This window comes from Nanorana parkeri, unplaced genomic scaffold (assembly GCF_000935625.1).
Source record: "Nanorana parkeri isolate BGI_ZX_2015 unplaced genomic scaffold, ASM93562v1 scaffold524, whole genome shotgun sequence".
NCBI lineage: Eukaryota > Metazoa > Chordata > Amphibia > Anura > Dicroglossidae > Nanorana > Nanorana parkeri.
In genome coordinates, this window is record NW_017306792.1 from 391961 (window position 1) to 408558 (window position 16598).

A 16598-nucleotide genomic window follows, 5' to 3' on the forward strand; every position below is an offset into this window, starting at 1 on the left:
ACGAGGTAGAATAAAAATGGAAAGTGATGTAACAGAATCAATGTGCAAATAAAATAAAATTATTTTCAGCATTTATACTCCAAATTTGTTATTGCTTTTTGCAGTGTTCACATGACCAGCCAATTTAATATAATAAGCTTTTGCCTATGTTTACCTTTTTAAATGGCCATGGTACCTGTATAATTATTATTTAGGGTTATCCAGAATAGTGCTAAAATCAGATCCTTCTTCAAGGCTCTTTCCAGTGCTGCGTTTCAGTATATGGAGAACTGCGCCTTTGTTTTATTCCCCTTCTTAGTAGCACCATTCAGACATCAATCCATAACTAACTGCAGTACATTTGTTTAAATAGTTCATCCAATGAAGGAATTACCATAAAATAGTATTGATTTTGAAGAGCAATAGCCGCATATTACTTTGACGCCTCGGTGTAAAAATAGTGCAGTAATGATGTATTTTAGTAATTAGTGGGTGTAGTTTAACAATTGTATTAAGGTAATGACTCACTGATCCATGACTTCAGAATTGACTGAACAAAGCACTGCTCAAAGCATAGTGCTGGTAATGTGGTGTTTTTTCTTTACACCTGGAATGAAAAAGCACTTACTGGAAAATGAGCACCACGTCACGTCCTGCAACTTCTTACCGGTGGAGGTAAAAATATTGTAGTAGCAAAAATATAGTTACTTCTTGCCAAAAGAAAAAAAGTATATATTCAAATACAGATTGCTGTGCCTCTTATTCTCATTTACTTTCCATGGGGCTGGTTTGAAGAAACATCTTACTGAGAGGCTGGAGAAATAATGAGCCAGCGAAACTTAGAAAAACATGACGAGGACGGGAAATTGTTGTACTTTGGATGCTGAGACAATACCAACCTTTAAGTGAACGAACAAATGACTTTTGTAGTTTCAGTTCAATTCTTTCTATTGTTTCACAGCATAAATAGCAACTAGCTGGGGTTTGTGAATTGCAGTATTTGGAGATATTAATTTCACAATATCTCACAATACATTTCCACTACGATTCCCAGCTTAAATTGCAACACTTGCAAAAATCATTAACGGGGTTATGCACAAAAAGGTGAAGAGTTTGGAGAAGTGAACAATCTAGGACAACATAGCTGAACTGGAAAGTGAGCTTAATTGGAGAATGTTTCCAAATCAGTTATGTTGTCCTAGATTGTTCACTTCTCCTGCCTTCTCCAAACTGTTCACCCTTTTGTGAATAACCCTGTAAATATAAATCTAGGTAACATCATAATCTGTTACCTCCTATATACAGCATATATACTGCCCTTTAGACAACCACCCCAATTATGGCACTAGGACTCGCCCATCCTAGTTGGGTGACTTTAGGAGACAATATTGTCCAAGTTCTTCCTTTGTCACCCCTGCAGTAGCAGAATTTTATGAGCTCATTCTTCTGCTCTTCCCTCCAGTACGTATATTTAATGTTCTGCTGACAGCTCATGAAAAACAATGGAGCCTTTATGCACTCCACATGTTGGACCCAACTACCAGTCTTTGTGCTTTGGATTACAGGATGCTGATAATAAAGCAGATTTAAGTACATTTAAGTAGTTTTAAAAATACATTTAATGCAATAAATACATTTAAACTAATCAGAATAAAATATGTATTTTTTTTTTGTTTAAGCTAAAAAATATTTAGCTATTATAGTCATGTTTTGCATTTATAACTGCAGCTCCAACCAAGTGATACATTCTCAGTTCTTGCATACATAGATATGAACTAGTTTGAGAGTTGAATTGATTTGGGCAAATGGTAAAGAGCAGGGATTTATTTTACAGTGTTTTTTTCTTTGCTGCAGCCTCATTGTTTAAATCCAGGGCTTTTATGCTTTCTGGAAGTTTTGATAACCAGGTAGATACCCCCTGAGCCATTTGTTAGATCATGGACCTCAGTGCACCTGTACAGGTGAAACTCGAATAATTAGAATATCGTGCAAAGTTCATTTATTTCACTAATGCAACTTAAAAGGTGAAACTAATATATGAGATAGACTCATTACATGCAAAGCAAGATAATTCAAGCCGTGATTTGTCATAATTGTGATGATTATGGCTTACAGCTCATGAAAACCCCAAATCCACAACCTCAAAAAAGTAGATTATTACATGCAATCAATAAAACAAGGATTGTACATAGAACAATATCGGGCCTCTGAAAAGTACAAGCATGCATATGTACTCAGTACTTGGTTTGGGCCCCTTTTGCAGCACTTACTGCAATTACTTTTGCACGATATTCTAATTATTCGAGTTTCACCTGTAGATTATGGCCATTAACCACTCTCTGTTCGGCCATTGTAATCCAATAGCCAGAGAGAGCACCTCCCAGGGTGGGTCGCTGTTTTTGAATGGCATTTTTCCTATGGAGATCACAAAAAAGTATAGTGCCAATGAAAGTGGCCCTGTACCATGAGATCACCGTGACTAATCACTGCATCACAAAATTTAAAAACAATGGCTGCGGTTAGCATTTGGCTCTCACGTTCCTCTCACACACCGATAAATATGTGAGAGGAAAGGGAGAGCTTCTTGATTACCAGCCAGTTCCCCATTATCAATGCCAGCCAGAGCCAGGGTCATCCAGTACCAGTGCCTATACAGCCAGTAGCAGTGCTAGCTAGAATCAGTGCCAGCGAGTACCATTGTCATCCAGAGCTTGATTAGAAACACCCACATAATGTCTGACACTGGTAGTACTCTCCTGGTACTCCAGGGCCTCCACAAATATGATACATTTACCAAAGTTTGTAGATTGTGAAACTTTCGCACACCAAATAATATACACTTATTTGTTTGTTTGTTTTTTCATAAAAAAAATTTGGCAGCATCCATTTTGGCCTCAATGTATAAAGAAAGATTAGTTATTTGATGTGTTTTATAACAGAAAGTAAGAACAGCAGTTTTCTTCTTAAAAAGGAAGAATTACCAAAACATTTGATGCAGTAAAAAAAAAAAAGTGGTTATTAAATACCACCAAAAGAAAGCTCTATCTGACTCATAAATAGTATAAAATGCATAGAAGTGGCCGGAGGGGCGGCAGGGGGAGTGCCAAGCAGGCTCCTCACAAGTGATCAGGGTGGCTGTACAGCCGCCCAAGATCGCTTGTTCAAAACTGCTTGCCCCTCTACATTTCGCCCTGCTTGCCCAAAGCAGAGTTAAATGCAGAAAAAGAAAAACACCTGCCCGGTGCCTGGAACTGCATGTCCCGGGCGTCTGGAGATATGAATTCCGCACCCCTGGTACTTGTAGGTTTGAGGGGAATGTATTGTGGTTTTGTACATTATGTCCTCTCCTACTCATGCTGTAATACCCTCTTCTGTACATTTGCTTACGAAAATATTTTTTCAACATTACTTCTAATATCTCTAACCGTGACAATTACGGAATCGCTGCTGTTAGGTTTTTTTTTAATTATGTACAGGATAAAAAAAAAATCTCCAGAAAGTACTAAATGTATAAGGCTCTGTTCACACTTAAGTGTCAAGGGTTTAGGGCATTTCGGAGTGCATTTTGTTTAGCATCTTGCATTTCTGCACATTTTGCCCATTTGTGTGCACGAAGACGCATGTTTTATTGAGCAGATTGAAATACATTGCGGTGAATAAACAAATGTGCAAAATGCCTGCGTTTCCATTGAAGTCTGTGGCCAAACACGTGGTAATCTGCCAAAAAGGTACTTTTTTCCAGCTTTTGGCGTTTTACAGCTTGCGACAAAATCTCTCAGGTATGAACAGGGGCCATTGAAATGAATGGGATTTCTTCTGTTACCAGTTTTGTAGCGCTTAGCTTTGAGTCAAAACGCCTAGGTGCGAACAGAGACTTAAAAAAGTGAAATGGCAGATCCTCAAATCAATTTAAATCTAGAAAGAAGGAAGTGCATGTTGGTAGGGCAGTACACTTAACAATACAATAATTCCCTGCACTCAGTCTAGCCAGTCAGCACAATATTCCTCATTAAATTGTTTTTGTTTCAAACATTTGCAAATACATGTACAGGCAGTCCCCGAGTTAAAGACATGCGACTTACATACGACTCCTACTTACAAACAGAAGCTATTACAGTACAGCAGGGGTCGTTGTAATTCTACCGTGCTCGTGCTGACTAGGAGTGCCTGCCTTTTTGGGTCTGGTTCGTAGTACTGTACTTACATTACAGGAAGTTGGCTCTTGTTAGATGTGCAGATTTACTGCTGTCTGTATCCTCATTAGAAAGATTCACAGGGTTAATCACAAAAGAGTTTGGAGAAGGCAGGAGAAGTGAACAATCTAGGACAAAATAGCTGATTAGGAAACAATTCTCCAATTCAGCTCACTTTCCAGTTCAGCTATGTTGTCCTAGATTGTTCACTTCTCCTGCCTTCTCCAAACTCCTCACCCTTTTGTGACTAACCCTGCTAGTCTCACTTCATGTCCTTGAGTCAACAGGAAATGAAAGGAAATCTACCCCAAGGAAGGGAAATTCACTCCAATTCAACTCCTCACCCTTTTGTGACTAACCCTGCTAGTCTCACTTCATGTCCTTGAGTCAACAGGAAGTGAAAGGAAATCTACCCCAAGGAAGGGAAATTCACTCCAGTAAGAGTGATCATGGGAAAAAGTTGTCTCCACTGAAGCTTTATCACCAATCCTTGTTTCCACAACAACCTAAAATTTCCAAAATCCAATTGTTGCAGGGACAGAAAGTGAGGTGAAATATTCTGAACAGGGGCACACACGGCAAAACAAACTTTACAGGGGGGTAAAGCCTTCCCTATGCTATCCAAAACTAAAAAAAAAAATATTTTTTGGCTGGAGTTACACTTAAAAAATTTACCTGATTCAACTTAAGAACAAACCTACAGTCCCTATCTTCGTAACACAGGGACTGCCTGTATAGCCACACTATAAGGTCAGGGCATTGCTGCAGTGTGTGTATGTGTATGTATAATTTATTATGAGAGAGATCTATCTACCCAATCTATCCAGAAATACTGGTTAACATTCTGTAAACCCCCATTCTTGATTTCTGTAGGATTTAAAAAACCAATAGCCCCTCATTCAAATGCATTCTTGTTTATCTTTATCCTTGCTGATCAGAACTCCAATATCAATGAAATGCAAGACCCAGAATGTAATCGGGTCATTTTACATTTGTTGCTTGTGCTGCCCTTTGGTTTGCATTATTTCATGTGGGATACCAGTAGTCAAAACAATCAAGAAATAGCAGTATCTCAATGGACTTCTACCCCAGTATGGGGAATGCAAGGCATTAATGGCAAAAGGAACTGTGAGATTTTTCTGTGAATCTGTCTTGTTAGAATTCCTTTCCTCCTCTGCCAAACCCACCCACAGAATTCACTAGAGCTAAAGAATCAAGCAGCAATAGCTGCTCCGCTGTATTGTTTTTTTAAGCGAATATGATTTTTATTTTCCTTCTGCCTCATTTTATAACCTAAGTAATAAACCACCTTAACCATGTTCAGTAATAGTTTTCATAACTATTAATACTGAAGTAAAGTGAAGAAAACCTACAAATCAAAAAGGAAGAAAAGTTGTAGTCTATATCCCCTGTGTGTATTGTAACTGTTGAATAAATTACTGAGACTGCATTGATATGACACACATCTTTCTTCACAAATATGTAGCCTGCAAAAACAAATGTCTTTGCATACAGTGAGTCGAGCTTTACCTGAAAATGAATTAATGAATCCACTTTACAGAAAAAGTTTGTAATAGTGACAAGAAGGAAACATTTCTAAAACCTGTAGCTTCTTGTTTGTGCTCTCAAAATGAACTTCATGGAAGATTTTTGCATTCAGAAAGGCCAGTAGTGAAATTGCTCCCTAAGTGATTGTTCACATGATTTTCTGGTCCACATCTGGAGACGCATTGCTATGCATGCAGTGCGTTTTTGATGCGTTTTGGAGTGGGGCTGTCAGTATGTTAGCTGCAGAGCAGTGAGGTTTATGTTGCGTTTGTGGCGTGTTCGTACATTCCGGACCGGACAAAATGTGACATGCAGTATTTTTTCTGTCCGGACCGGAACTCGCTCGTGAGACCTGTAGCCCATAAAACACATTGGGAGGCATTTTGGGTGCATGAGCGCACAAATCTGGTCCGGACAGAATCCGGACGTCGTGTGAACAAGTCCTGAAAGTGTATGTAAACCCAACAATGAACTTCTCTTATTTGTCCTCTTTCTGTCTGTACCATTCAAAGTGTTTAGTTATGTCAGTTTAAGTGCACAAAATACCTGTTGTCAATGTCCAAAATTCAGAGCTGTTCATTGCCTTGTACACACTCCCTGTGTTCTCATGGAGTCTCATTAGCTTTGCTATTTATTATCTCAGGACTACAAAATGATTGGTCTGTTGTAGAGTATAGGATGGCGGTGGATCTAAGTGGTTTAGCAAAAGAACACTGGTCATGACTGACACCACTCCATAATCTCCATGATAAAGCTGTGTGTTCTCAGCCCAAAACAAGACTTAAGAGCTGGGTTCATTTCTGCCAGATCAAGAGGTATTTGTCTGCGTTTGTAGCATCATTAACCCTTCCACTGTCTGCGCCGTATCTCTTACGCTGCTGGCTGCAGGCCCCTGTAAATTGAATCCTGGCGGCTACAGCTGTTTACCTGTGTAAAGCCGACTGTTCGTTTTATGGTGCCCATACACCTTACGGCCGATTTTTGTATGCAATCTCGTTGTTGGGTAGTGTACAACCGCAAATACTGTACAATCGATCGGGCTTTGACTATCCAGCAGGTTAGAAAACATTGATTGAGCGTACAATTTTCGCAAAGTTGGTGGTGTTTCCGTATGTCAAAATTCGTACGATCTGCACTGCACATGCGCAGACGAAAATATGTGCGGTCGAATACCACAATTCGTCCAGGTGCTTTCTTCTAATTACCGCTGATCCAACCTTGCGATAATCTGGGCAGGATGGGGCCGGCGTACGAAAATCATACGACAGGAAAAGTGACGTCCGATGATCGCAAGGTGTATGGGCACCTTTACACTGGAAGCCGTTCTAGTAGCTAAGCTGCCGCCAGATCGCTTCCATGGGCCAGTAAATGTGTGTCGTCGTCCCTGCCCAACACCCGCTGCCTTCCTTCCTGGGCTCCACTGCCCCTTCTGTAGGCCTGGGACCGGCTTATTGAGTTTTGGTAGGTAGCAGGGCTAGAGACCAGCGCAGGTCCAATGACTGATTTCCTCCACGCTGAATGAAGCTGGAAGCAATGCTGATTGCATCATTTCCAGCTTTTCAGCTCTCATTCCCTGGCTAGAGAAGCCGGGAAAGAAGCTACTGTATTCAAGCTCAATCCGTGCTTTGAATAGCTCCTTTTTGAAGTCCAAAGGTGACACTAGGGGTCTAATAATTCCCTAATGTCACCTTAAAAAGAGACTGTCACCACTTGTTAGTCCACCTATGTGATGGCAATGAAGTTAAGTAAAAAAGAAAAAGTTAAATAAAATAAATGTAAAAATACCTAAATAAAAAAAGATTTTAAAGTCCCTACTCGAACGTGCACATACTAACGTAAACACATCCGGCGCACCAACTTATGAGAAGATTGTGCTACACTCTTTAGTAATTTTCAGGTCTAAAATGTGGATTATAATGTGTGCAGAAAATGTGTTGGCAGCGAAGGGTTTAAGGGATAAAACACGGGGAATTGTGCACGTATTGCAGAGATCTACTGCATATACAGTACTGTGCAAAAGTTTTAGGCAGGTGTGAAAAAATACTGTAAAATAAGAATGCTTCCAGAAATAAAAATGTTAATAGTTTTTTTTAAATGATTTTTATCAATGAACAAAATGGAAAGTAAATGAAAAGAGATATCCAAATCAATATTTGATGTGACCTCCCTTTGCCTTCAAAACATTATCAGTTCGAGGTACACTTAAGGTGGCCATACACTTTACAACCCTCGCAAGACCTTTGTCTTGCGAGGGTTGTAAAGTACTTAAAAAAACGTACGATCTGCCCATCTTGGACAGGCAGATCGTACTTGCGATCATCGCAAGCCTGCCCCCTTGAGGGGCGGTCTTGTGATGACTGCAATGAGGGGCGGGCTTGCAAGCACGGCAAACGGGCAGTGTGCGCGTGCGCACACTGGCCCGTTCGTCAGTTGTCGAACAAGCAGGCCACTCACTCGCCGAGAATCGTACGATTCCCGGCGGGTTTTCTAGCCTGCTTGTTCGATGGAAGACGTGCGACCGTACAGTAGAAACGGTCGCACGCCTTCCATACACTGTACGATTCTCGTACGATCGCGGGATTTCCCGCGATTTTCGTACGAGAATCGTACAGTGTATGGGCACCTTTACACACAATTTTGTTTTGAAGGAACTCTGTAGGTAGGTTTTTTTTTCAAACATCTTGGAGAACTAACCACAGATCTCCTGTGGATGTAGGCTGACCTCAAATCCTTCTGTCTCGTCATGTAATCCCAGACAGACTCCATGATGTTGAGTTCAGGGCTCTGTGGGGGCCAAACCATCACTTCCAGGACTCCTTGTTCTTCTTTCTGCTGAAGATAGTTCTTAATTACATTGGCTGTATGTTTGGGGTCGTTATGCTGCTGCAGAATATATTTGGGGCCAATCACACTCCTCCCTGGTGATATGGCATGATGGATAAGTACAGTTTGTGTATGTATGTATGCATGCGTATATATTTGTGTGTGTGTGTTTTTAACTGTTTGCCTGAAGTTCAACTTTAACCCCTTCATGACTAAGGCCTTTTTTTTTTTCATTTTTCGTTTTACATGTTATAATCCACATTTTAGGCCTGAAAATTACTTAAAACCCCCAAACATCATATTTTTTCTAAAAGCAAAGACCCTATAGAATAAGGAAAAAAGGAGGTTGTTCCCTGGAGTTCTGATATACCTTGAGTATCCCCTTTAATATTTAATTAATCATTTAAATAGGTCATCAAGGTCATATAACCAAAAGTAGTCAGAACAAAAAAAGAGGGTAACAGTGTTTTACCAGAGAAAACACTGTAACAGAAGGTTATTAAATTGACCGAGACCTATAATTTTTATAAAAATATAAACTTTAATCTATATCTGTCAGTGTCGGGCATAAATTCAAAACATCCCAATGCTTCTCAAAGATTTGTTTTAATTTTGGCCAACTTGATCCATATTGGGTTATCATTCTCACATGGTTTATTTTCCCTTCTATTTGTTTTCCCTCTTCACTGTTTTTTCCTTTCAGAATCTCTACTCTATTTTTCTTTCCTACTTTTGTTTTACTTGTCCGGAGGGTTCTATGTGAGTATCCCCTCTGTCTGAAACGGGTATAGAGGGATTTGGATTCATTCACATAGTCTCTGTGTTCTGTGCAATTCCTTTTTATTCTCAGGAATTGCCCTGTGGGAATTCCTTGCTTTAACGATAGGGGGTGATGACTATTTGCATGCAGGAGTGTATTCGCAGCGGTCTTTTTTCTATAAGTTCTTGTGGTCAGTCTCCCCGTCCCGAACCCAATCATTAAGTCCAAAAAGGGGATCTCCCGATCACTAGAATTAAATGTTAATCTTAAATTACGGTTAAGAGGGGTAAGAGACGATGAAAAGTGAGTACGGTAGACAATTATATAATAATAACTGGTCCCGCTTTAGTCTCCCCCTTAAATTCACCGTATACCAGGAGGAACCATACATGATGAAAAAGAATTTGGAGATCCTTCAGGCATGAATAAATAAGAGGGGTGGTTGCTACACTAAGACCAATATATACACAAAACACTCCAGTGGATGATATAGTCTTAAAGAACCACCATGAAACGAAGAGACTTCCTTATTAACTGAAATCAATAAAGTAACCCATATCAACCATACTATTGGTGTACAGAATACGTAGACTGACTAGAGTTATACTTGGAAGTAAATCCGAAAAGATAGATCTTTCCCTCCGATGTCCACCTCTTACATTAACGCTAAGCAGGAACTTAATTATGGAGTAGAAACAGGTGTAACATTGAGGATATTCCTACTTCAGGGAACTATCAAGAAATCAAACACTGCCAAGTTTGTGGGAACGCTTAGTTTGTATGAATGAATGGGAGTATGAGTGTCATGAACAACGTTGTTCTTTTAATAGTAATTTGAGAAGTGAATTAACAGACACCGGAAACATTATTTTGTAATCAATAAAGTTTATATTTTTATAAAAATTATAGGTCTCGGTCAATTTAATAACCTTCTTTTACAGTGTTTTCTCTGGTAAAACACTGTTACCCTCTTTTTTGTTCACCCTATAGAATAAAATGGTGGTAGTTGCACATTTTTATGTTGCACGATATTAGCGCAACTCCTTATCAATTTAATGATAAATGGACTTAAATGCCCCAAAACACAATACAATACCCTTTTTTAAAATAAAGTATAAAAGATGAGGTTACAACGAGTGAAAAGATACCCAACATGGCCAGGTTCAAAATTGTGTGCGTCAGTGAAACTGCGACAAAATTTAGTACCTCAAAAAGTCAATTGACGATGTTTTAAAAGCCCCTACAGGTCATCAGTTTAAAGATATGTGTAACTATTGGTCCTAGAATTATTGCTCTCACTCCAGCGTGCGCGGCGATAACCAACATGTGTAGCATGATAGCTTCAGGAGCCCGGCAATGACAGCTATGGGACCGGAAGTGATGTTATCTGCATCGATCCCGGTCCCATAATACGGGGAGGAGATCGGACTCCTCCCCAGCTTCCAGCCCCCTCCCACCCCCCACACGAATAGCCGGTCCCAGGTAGGAGGGGCACGGGAAACTATGTCACTGGTCATGAAGGGGTTAATATGTATCTTAATAATAGCTATTAAAACATATGAAGAGTGTAAGACAGACAGCTGAACCCCGTGTTCTTCTCATCACAATGGATGCTTAATAATGACCTTTCACTAGTCACGAATACTTGTCATATTTCTTTAAAGATCAAGGTAAGTTCTTGAAATGTTATTTGTGTGTGCGTGTGTGTGCGGTTTTTTAAATAGGTGTGTGCCAAATAGTCTCAGATCGATCATTTTTCTGAAGTGTCTTTACAGATAAAATGCTTTCTTGTCTGTCAGTTGCTATGGTTACAATGCTACGCAATCGTTTCAAGAGCAGCTTTGCTTTGCTGGTAGACAACTGCTTTGTTAAGAGTGGCATTATCTGCATACGATTATGGTGATAATTGATTTCTGATTTATTTATTTTTTACTTGCAGTACTCATTATATCTGCTTTGTTCTATGTTGTTGGACCATAATTTATTCCACAATGAATGGAAGAATTAATTTAAACAAATATATTTCCTTTTTGATATATATTGTTGGGTTGTTAAAGGTTGTCATGTTTTCGCAGGCATGTGTATTGTGTAATTATGTGACAATAAAAAGACCATTAAAACTGATTTTGTATGAAGTCGAGTGAAGCCTAGATACATTTTTACATTTCAAATATAGCATGTGATCAGGAATAGAAATCGAGCAATGTTCTAATAGACTGTTGAAGGTGAATAATTTATATGTATATACTTCCATATAGGTAATCCTGTATAATGAGTTTGTGGAGGCAACCATACCAGTACCCAACTCCTCATCTGTCAGGGTGCTTATTTCTTGGCTTGGAAGTAATACGCAGCCCCTCTAGGGGTTGGGAGAAATCAGATTGCTGTAGATTAATGGTGGGAAATACACTGCCCGGCCAAAAAAAGTCACATCACCTGGATTAAGCTAAGCAAATAGGCAAGAGCGTTCCATTTGTCTAGGTTAAGCAAAGCTATGTGCCCACAAAAATGAAGTCAGCTGCCTACCTAAATATACAGAATGACCAGGTGTTTCCATCAATTGATTTTTTTCTTCCCTGATGGCACAGCATATTCCAAGATGACAATGCCAGGATTCACCAGGCTCAAATTGTGAAAGAGTGGTTCAGGGAGCATGAGACATCATTTTCACACATGGATTGGCCACCACAGAGTCCAGACCTTAACCCCATTGAGAACCTTTGGGATGTGCTGGAGAAGACTTTATTTCTGTCCGGAGTTGCATTCATTTCACCAGATCTAGTGGTAATGATGGGAGAGTCAGACCACTGCGTAAATATTGTGACATTGCATAAGCTTATTGAAACCATGCCGCACCAAATGTGTGCCGTATTCAAAGCTGATGGTGGTCCAACGAAATATTAGAGTGTGACTTTTTTTTGGACGGGCAGTGTATATCACACAAGGAAAAGCCAATAATGTAAGAGGTGCTCTTTCTCATTGGGAAATAGATCCTAAACTTAACCCAGTTTGGGTTCTCTATCTAAATATTTGAGGGCTTTGTCCAAATTTATCATAGATGTTCTCCAGTGAAATATTGGATTATAAAATTAAGGAACCCTGCTTGGGGTCTACCTTCAGGGCTGTGTCCAAACATAATGGCAGCAAACAGTTCTCCTATGGTATAGATGTTGTCAATATCTTCATTGGTTTGACTACTTCGCCAAGTAAATCTGACTTTGGTAAAAATTGTTGTAATAGTCTATGACTAGGAATATGTGGGTCATGTGGAGACCTATCACACTGTATAATTGCAGGTATGTGTTACATTTCCCCATGGTATAGTTATGTAATAGGTGTTTAAAATGAAAGAGGGGAATTTATCAAAACTGGTGAAGACAGAATCTGGAGCAGTTGTCCATGGCAACCAGTCAGCTTTTCTCTTTCATCTTCAAAGCTTAACTGAACAGACTGAAGAGAGAAGCTGATTGGCTACTATTGGCAACTGCTCCCAGATTCTGTCTCCTCCAGTTTTGATAAATTTCCCCCAGAGTTCTGGTGGTGATGTGTTTAACAAATGTTTTATAAGCATTAGGGATGCGTCGGTACCGAGTACCGATATTTTTTTTTTTACGGTACTCGCCGATACCAAGTACCGGAAGTCCCATTCAGGAAGCCAGGCGGCGTGTAATGACTCGCCAGCTGGCTCCCTGATTAGCCGAGCAGAGTGTAAAGTATCTCCACCCGGCTTCCCGATTCAGCAAGGAAGCTGTGCTTGCTAATGTGACGAGAAAGCATGGAGCCGGCTTGCTGACCATTCATGGAAGCCGGGCGCCTTGTGATGATGCGGCACCCGGCTACCTGATTGGCTGGGAAGCCGGCTCCATGCTCCCTCGTCATGAGATGACGAGGGAACATGAAGCCGGCTTCCCTGCCAATTAGAAAGCCAGGTGCTGTGTCATTACACGGCGCCCGGCTTCCTGATTGGCCAGCTTCCCGATCAATCAGGAAGCCGGGCAACGCGTCATTACACATTACATTGGCCGGGAAGCCGACTCCATGCTCCCTTGTCACTTCGCGGCCAATCAGGAAGCTGGGCAGCGTGTAATGACGCACTGCCCGGCTTCCTGATACAGGAAGTATCGGGCCGGGCATCAGAGCATTTGGGCGAGGACGGGTACTCGTCCAAATACTTGGCATCGGCACCGATACTAGTATCGGTGCATCCCTAATAAGCATGTATGCAGTTTATTTGAATCCTGTGTGAATCTAGGTTAGGGTCGTCAGTCCGGAGAGTTGGTTGAGGAATGTGGTTGTCGGTCCAGGGGGTGCAGTCTTCTTATAAGTACATATCACCTCAGGGTTAAAGTGGAATGCTCGGAGATTGGCTAAATGCACCCGAGAAGAATACATGTTTACCCTTTCACCTGCCAAATGAATTTGTAATTCTGTACAGCCAGTTTTGCAATTTATACACTTCTGCCACACTACTCCGGTGACTCAACTTCCTGGTTCAGAAAAGCAGATTCCTATATCACCCCGTGCCTCCAGCCTACTACGGTAGGCAGCATAGCCAAGTAGATCACTCTGCTACTTTCTGGCTCAGCTTTACTATGACGTATGCCAAAGATGTAAGAATCACTAGAGTAGCTTTTTAAAAACATATTGTACCCTAGATCGGTTTCTGCCCCCCAGGAGCTCACAATCCCCATCTCACATGCATACATACAGCACCAATTTAACCCACCAGCATGTCTTTGCAATGTGGGAGGAAATCCTACACAATCACAGTGAGCATATGCCAAATCTATGCAGTTGTTGTCCTGGTTGGGATTTAAATCAAGGACCCTGTTGCTGTAAGTGCTAACCACTGAGCTGCCCCCTTAATGCACATACTCTGGAGACTGAAAAGTTTGCACACATATGCTCAGAGTAAGGCTTGAATACTATAGAGGATGTAAATATCAAGGAATACTATAGAGGATGTAAATATCAAGGAATATTGTGGTACGTGGTTTACACATGTATTAACTTTAGAGTGTAAGCTCTCAGGGGCAGGGCCCTGCTTACCATCTTGTCTTGAATTGTACTGTAATTGTCATGTCTTCCTTATATTGTAAAGTGCTGTGCAAACTGTTGGCGCTATATACAGGTGAAACTCGAATAATTAGAATATCGTGCAAAGTTCATTTATTTCACTAATGCAACTTAAAAGGTGAAACTGATATATGAGATAGACTCATTACATGCAAAGCAAGATAATTCAAGCCGTGATTTGTCATAATTGTGATGATTATGGCTTACAGCTCATGAAAACCCCAAGAACCCCAAATCCACAACCTCAAAAAAGTATATTATTACATGCAATCAATAAAACAAGGATTGTACATAGAACAATATCGGACGTCTGAAAAGTACAAGCATGCATATGTACTCAGTACTTGGTTTGGGCCCCTTTTGCAGCACTTACTGCAATTACTTTTGCACGATATTCTAATTATTCGAGTTTCACCTGTAAATCCTGTATAATAATAATTAGCAAATGTATGAAACTGAGCCCTGTGTTATTAAAATCCTGGAAGCTTTAATCGGTTTTTTTTTTCACAAAAAAAGTAGGTGTTGTGGAAACTGCTCATTATTCTTTTACTGGATTTAGTGATTTAGTTTGAGGCCAAGTAGAACTTCAGCACCCGAATGATTACAGGTTTATGTTTTAGAAAAAAAACACCACCTGAAATGTCAACTCTGGTATTTCCTCAGATATAGCGGTAAAGATCATGTTGTTTCAATGTGTTAGTAGTTCCTCAGCCCAATGGGGCCACACCCCAAATATAACTGCTTACATGCAAAAAAATTGGGGAGGGTTTTTAAGGCACCAAAGCCCACAATTGACAAATCTTGATATTTTATTTATTCCAAAGTTAAAAAAACATTACAATTTCCAGAGATATCTGTTTTAATTGCTTATGACCTGTAACATAAATCAGCTACCACCTCCCGGGTCCCTCAAAAAAGGAGGAAAGGAAACCATATATCACAAAAAAGGAACCACAACTTCATAAGAGTTTGCACTTGACAATACATGGTTGTTTTTTGTGGTAAATGGGGGTAGTGGGGGTATATAGGGGGACCCGGGAGGTGGTAACTGATTTATGTTACAGGTCACAGCACCTGGATCATGAGCAATTAAAACGGATATCTTGTTGGAAATAGTTTTTTTTTTTAAACTTAGGATTAAATAAAATATCAAGATTTGGCAATTGTGTGTTTTGGTGCCTTTAAAAATCCTCTCCAATTTTTTATTTTTTTTGTGTGTAAGTGGTCATGGTAATGAAATGCAAGAAGGCGGCAGGGGGTAAAACAGAGACGTGAGGTATATCTAGCTAGTAGAAGAGACATTTTATTAAGCATACCACCTGGTAGCTTTACTAGATTTTCCTGAGTCAGGTAAAGAGGTTCATTTTTAAATGAGACGGTTTAAAGAGACAGAAGTAGGGATTCAACAATTTGCTGGTTGTCTCTTCCAAATTGGCCTTGTGTGGCTCTTGTGTAGATAAGATATGTAGCCGTGATGTGAGACCAATTCTGATGGAACTGCAAATAATTATTGTATTATAATGCTACTTTATTATATATTATTAGGGATGCACCGATATATCGGCCGAAAATGGCACTCTTGGCTAAATGCCGAAAGCGCCATTTTCCTGCCGATACATAGGCGCATCCCTGCTTTCTTTCCTCCCCGCTGGGCGCTGCTCTGTGTCCCAGCAGGGAGGAGAGAAAGTGTGACAGCCGGCCAAGCGATGCAAGCGGCCGGCATCTCTTCTCCCACACCGCTCAGCCTACTATCACAGTCCGGCAGAGCGGTGTGTGGGCAGAGATAGCCTGCGCTGTCACAGACTGCTGAGCTCTCCTCCCTACACCGCTCGATCAGCCTCCTGTGTCAGAGAGGAGAGCAAGTACAAACACTCAGCGATCAGTGATCACTGAGTGTTTGTAGATAATTGAGGACATGGTATGGTTACTATATCCTCAATTATGAATGAATGGGAGTGATCTACATCACCTCCTGTTCATTCATAGTTGTAGTTATAGTAAACATACCATGTCCTCATGTTATCAATGAACAGGACACAGGGGACACAGAAAAAGAGATCGTGTCCTCCAATCTCTTTTTTCTATTTTAAAAGGGAAATATCAGGGGTCTGTTTTAGACCCCCAATATTTCCCCGGAGCCCCTAAAAGTAAAAAATACAAATATTTAATAAAAAATGTAATTAAAAAATAAATATAAAAAAATTAAAGTTTATTAAAAA

General features: G+C 40.3%; 1 protein-coding gene across 1 annotated transcript in view; it reads left to right on the forward strand.

The window, feature by feature from the left end:
• TFB1M (transcription factor B1, mitochondrial) overlaps positions 1–16598 on the forward strand; it is a 55339-nt gene that overhangs the window by 34981 nt on the left and 3760 nt on the right. The window lies entirely within an intron of this gene.